At 35.3% G+C, this 5,638-nt stretch overlaps 1 protein-coding gene and 1 long non-coding RNA gene across 2 annotated transcripts in view; one reads left to right on the top strand and one right to left on the bottom strand.

Annotated features, from left to right (window-relative positions):
• Positions 1-5,638, top strand: part of LOC106882031 (uncharacterized) — a 368,303-nt gene that overhangs the window by 161,189 nt on the left and 201,476 nt on the right. The window lies entirely within an intron of this gene.
• LOC128250040 (uncharacterized) lies at positions 25-3,971 on the bottom strand. The gene is made up of 3 exons (XR_008266161.1): positions 3,349-3,971; positions 1,936-1,978; positions 25-925 (listed from the first exon to the last, which is right to left on the bottom strand). It is a non-coding gene; the product is annotated as an uncharacterized LOC128250040 (long non-coding RNA).

Here is a 5,638-nt window from a genome sequence, read left to right as displayed (position 1 = left end):
TATATACATGTTTAGACATAGTGTTACGTGACTTTTATTTAAAAGTAAGACTAGTTGCTTCTCGTTTGTTATCATCGCTTGTAGCTGCTATTTTCCAGCTATTTTTCATTATTGGAAACGTATAATTACCCTCTTAATACATATTCTCTCTGTCACACATTTCAAAATATGTGGTCATCTAAAGAAGGATGCATTTGACAAAGAGAATATCAAGCAAATGTAATCATATTTGTGATATATGCTTATTGAAAGGATCGAAATTTTGATTTCAAGTTTAAGTACAAAGCCAGCAGTTTTGGGTAAAGTTGAAAGTTGGTGACATTGATCCCAGTTTCCAGCTGGTACTAACATTGTCGAGCCCGAAAGGATGCATGCCAAAGTCGACCCGGGCGGAATTTGAACTTAGAACGTAAAGACGGACGAAATACCGTTAAGCATTTTGCCTGGTGTGCTAACGTTTCTGCCAGCTTACCTCGTCCGACAAAATATCATTCTTCCATTGCTCTAGGGACCAGTTCTGTGGGTTTTTACTCCACTCTAAATGCTTTGCAAGGTTTGTTTTTGAAAGTAGTGGTTTTCTGATTACAGTCCTCTAGTGAAATCTGGCTTTGTGCAGCTCCTGGCGAACAGTTTTTGTGGAAACTGGGTTCTCGAGGTGGTCATTAAACTCTGTAGTCATTTTGGGATCTGTACTTTTGTGATCCTTTCTAATAATTCGCTTAAGAGTCCGAAGGTCCCTATCTGGATGTTTAGGTTTTCTTCTGGAGTTTTGTTTCGACGAGGAGGTTTCTCCCTCTTTCTCAATGGCTGACATTACTTTCGAGACACCTGATGATTTCCCCAAGACACCTGATGATTTCCCCAAGACACCTGATGATTTCCCCATACACCTGATGATTTTGAAGGGTATATCAGCCGAAACATTCTGTTGACAACAAACAAGATGAGGTCAAATATCGTCAAATATAAATAATGTATGTTAAACAACACTAATAGTAAATCAAAAAACATAAAAATAGACAAGCTTATGACGTTTTTATAGATATATCAAAATCTAGATGCTTTAATGCTAGGTGTTTCCATTATTGTGTCCAACCCCTGTATATATATGTGCGTGTGTGTGTGTTTATGTATGTATAAGGAAGGAAATTATATCAAACAGTTATCGAACCGCCATCTCTGATACAGATATGTTGTTCCCCCAAGGAAAGAAAAAACTGTAGTGTTCATATTAACACCAAACAAAATGGCTACTAGACATCACAATGTAGGCAATTCCTGCCTTTTTCTCAAAAAGGAGTTTTCTGCACATTGGATCTCCAATTAGTGCTTTAATTTTTTGTTATGTAACCTCAGGTCAACTCTGATCTTGGAAAGGTTTGGTACAAAGCATTCCACTTTGAACATCTCTGTTGGGTTTTTTTTCTGTTTTTACGTGAATTTGGAAAAGTTCATTTATGTCTCGAAACCTTGACAAATTAGAAAAGAACAAGAATGCAATACTGCAAGGTTCAAGCAATTTCCAAATTTCTTAAGCGCACAAGAGACGCGAAATGACTTCAAATAAGGTTTGAAGCAGTATTGCCATATATACTCGAATATCCACAATATAAGCTCTTGCCGTTGTCAAGAGGTCACCGCTGGTAGGTTTGTTCTGGGCAAATTAAATCCTATACATACGATGATGGAAGTTTATATCTAAGACAAACCTGCATAGTTGAATACATTTAAACAATAGCGGATGGTTGAATAGCTGAATAAACCAATGCCAAGATTTGAGCGAAATTATTGCAAACAGAAATACATTGTATCGATCGTTTTTCTTTTCGGTTTTTTGTTCCTTTTTTTTTTTCTTTTCTATTTTTGATATTTTCTGATACATTTTCCACGAATGAACTATGGGTTTTGAGAAAAGATATTTTTACACGTTCTTACCTGTTTTCACTGTTGCTTCCTGATAAGTGTGACAACACAATACCTGAAACAGAATTGAAATTTCCATAGACACAAATGCAAATATATGTTTTCAAACAAAAGAGTATAAAAAAACAAGAATAAGTTACCGCATCATTTCCTGTTGTATTCTCGCCAATAAACCCTGCATTTACACAGTCCCAATCATGTACAAACACACACACACACACACACACGCGCGCACGCACGCACGCACGCACGCACCCGTACATACATGCACGCACATACACATATATACTTTATGTGTGTACATGAGCAAATAACACGATATATCAAAGAAGAGTGTAGACTCCGTATAACGTGACAAACAAACTGGAGTAGGAAAACTCAATGATGTATAGTCCTTCTGTTTACGGAATGTGTCATAATTATAATTACGTTTTCATGTAATATATTAGAAGGACCATACAACAATAATGCATGCATAAAGACAACACACACTCACACAAACACACACATACACACATACATATATACGTACATACGTCTATATTATATTTTTATACAAGCATACATAAATATACATAGAGTATAGATAGATATATATATATACATAAAGACAGAGAGGGAGAGGGAGGGAGAAACAGAGAGAGGATAGAGAGACAGATACATAGGCAAACAGACAGAGGAAAGGAGAGAGAGAGAGAGAGAGAGAGAGAGAGGGGGGAGAGAGAGACAAGTCGAGAAAGTAAGAGTGAGGAAGAGAGAGAGGTAAGAGAGAGTGAGAGAGAGGTAAGAGAGAGTGAGAGAGAGATATAACAAAGTACAAATGGTAGGAAAGAACTCACGACAGGCTTTGAGACGTTTCTACTTATTTGTACCGATAACTTGGCTCACAATCACACTACTTAAAGTTTTATAAGAGCGATGAAAATACATCAGATTACGCTTACGTCTGCTTTATCAGTAGCAAAGCCTCTGTATAAAACTGGTCATACGATGCGGAGAAGAGCCTCGATCCCTTTGGTTGATTCGGATCAAGAGGTGGGAATGGTATCTGTTATTTGGGGATCGACTCGTATCTGGATGAGTTCTGCAAGAAACATAGGTCTGCTTCTGGATTGTATAGCATAAGGAGTTCCATACACAAGCACGTCACTAGTTTAGATTACGGAAGACCAGAACTCTTTTCCTACTGTCAACAACAGAACTATTTGGAAGTTATTCCCTATATTACCAACATAAAAACTTACAGACACATACATACACACATACACATACATATACATACATACATACATGCATACATACATACATACATACACATATACGTACATACACGCACAAACATACATACATACATACATACATACATACATACTTACATACATACATACATAGAAAGCAATATCTAATAAATATTAAAATAATTACATAGTCATAGTTTTGTAGAATTTGTTTCGACCGTCTTCCTTGCTGCATTTAATTTTATGTCGGGAGCAATTTCCGTTGTGGTTATTTATTTTTTTAATCTTTATCTTTTTTGTTTCGTTTTGTTTTTCCAGTTAAAATTCGAGCTTATAATTATTATTATCATAATAGTCATTTATTGCTTAATGAGTGCTGCAAGCTCCAGCAGCTGGGTGCCATTTTATTTTAAATTAACGCGTAAATGACTGGCTGGCTTCGTAGCTGAAGATGATCGGAGGTTTAGTTTGAAATATATACCAATATAATGAGATGTGTGTGCGCGCATGCGTGCGTCTGTGCGTCGGCGTTGGGCGTGCGTGTGTGTGATTACGCATAGGTGCATGCATATTCACTCCCATTTATAATCATTTGAATTCTTCCTCTGAGGACGGAGCTGGTTTCTAACAAACATGGAAAAGATACAAAGTTTTGAATGTAGACATGTATGCATTTATATATCAATGCATTTATATATGAATGTGTGTGTGTATGCGTGTGTACATAAACAATATGAGAGATCACTTTATGGATCACGTGTATGCTAAAAATAGACGTCAAACCGTTTTACCACTAAATCTGTATTCTCAACTTAGTAACACAGATTTAGTGGTAAGACGGTTTGACGTCTATTTTTAGCATACAATGGATCTACATAGTGATCACTCATATTGTTTATGTTTAAATAGAATTCACGGCACTCGGACGTTTTTAAGTATGCTGACCACTTAGTTGAGATTGCTATTATTTAATAATATTAATTTCTACTCTTATAATATATATGCAAGTATATATGTATGCCGAAATATATATGCATATATGTATATATGCACACCTATTTGCTAATAATTTACGAATGAGGGAGAACTTGTTTAATAGGTAAAGACTACGAGAGCAACTCTGCCTCTAGATCATAGTAGACTGAACAACCTAACAAATAGTAAACAATAAATCCGAAGACATACAAAACGTCTGAGTAAATAGAATTGTATCCGCGTTTCTATCACGTGGTTAAATAATTGCGAAGAGAAGTCAGTGCAGATTTACCCATTTCGATTTTGTAATAACAACCATTTCTAAAAATTATCTCACGAAATTTTTTGCAAAAGTACCTACACAATCATAACTCATATCAGTATTGAAATTATAGATGTTTTCGATATAGTTTGGATTCTTTGCCATCAAATTTGATAACAAAGAATAAAAATTTGATTGCAAAGAATTCACATTTGATGGCAAAGAATTCAAACTGCATCGAAAACATATATATAATACCAATTTAGGCTGCGTGGTAGCAGATCTCTTAGTACGCCGAAGCAAAATACTTCGTGGAATTTCGTCCGTCTTTAATGCTCTGGATTCAAACTCCTAGTTCCAACAAGGTTGACTTTGCCTTTCATCCTTTCAGGGTTGATTAAAATTAATATCAGTTGAACACTGCTGGTTGCTGTAATCGACTTACTCCCTTCCCAGGAATCACTGGCCATATGCCAAAGTTGAAACCAATATTTTAATTCCAATTCCTTATGCTTTAAGAAACGTACAGAATTCCACCGAGATAAAAATCTGCAACATAACCTTCTGGGTTTCCATAAAATAAACTAAAATGTACTTTGTGCCAATGCTAGAATTCTATATTGCACCGTTTTATATAATTAAAACTACAGACAAAGTTTATATAGATAATATTAAATAGAAACTTTATCAAAGTATGTGTGTAGTATTTTGTTGTACGCGCAAAGATTAATCATCTTATTCAGAAAACTACGATATTTATTTCAACTAAATAAGTGCAGACTGCATAATTTGTTTTTGTTTTTTTCTCTTCATATTTTTGATATGGTTGTTCATCTTCCTTCTGCCCCCCACCCACCTCACCTAAACACCGCCGCTGACGTCAGAGGTATAGCTGGCAGGAGTGCCCAAAGCAAAATATGGTGGAATCCTATAATTACTACTTTTCTCCAAGAGGTGCTTAATGTTTTCTCAATTATTCTTTAGGCAATTTCGCAAATTTGATTATTATGATTTTCCTCAGCAGTTATATTTTGTTTTGCATGATAATGTTGGTGGTAGTAGTAGTAGTAGTAGTAGTAGTAGTAGTAGTAGTAGTAGTAGTAGATAATGATGATTGCTGAAGCTGAAAGTGCACAAATATATACATATATATGTATGTATGTATATGTGTGTATATATATATATATATGTGTGTGTGTGTGTGTAGTATATGTTTATATGTATGTGTGTGGGGATAGAT

This window comes from Octopus bimaculoides, chromosome 19 (genome assembly GCF_001194135.2).
Source record: "Octopus bimaculoides isolate UCB-OBI-ISO-001 chromosome 19, ASM119413v2, whole genome shotgun sequence".
NCBI lineage: Eukaryota > Metazoa > Mollusca > Cephalopoda > Octopoda > Octopodidae > Octopus > Octopus bimaculoides.
The sequence above is the reverse complement of the archived record's forward strand: the minus strand, read 5'-3'. Positions and strand labels throughout refer to the sequence as shown.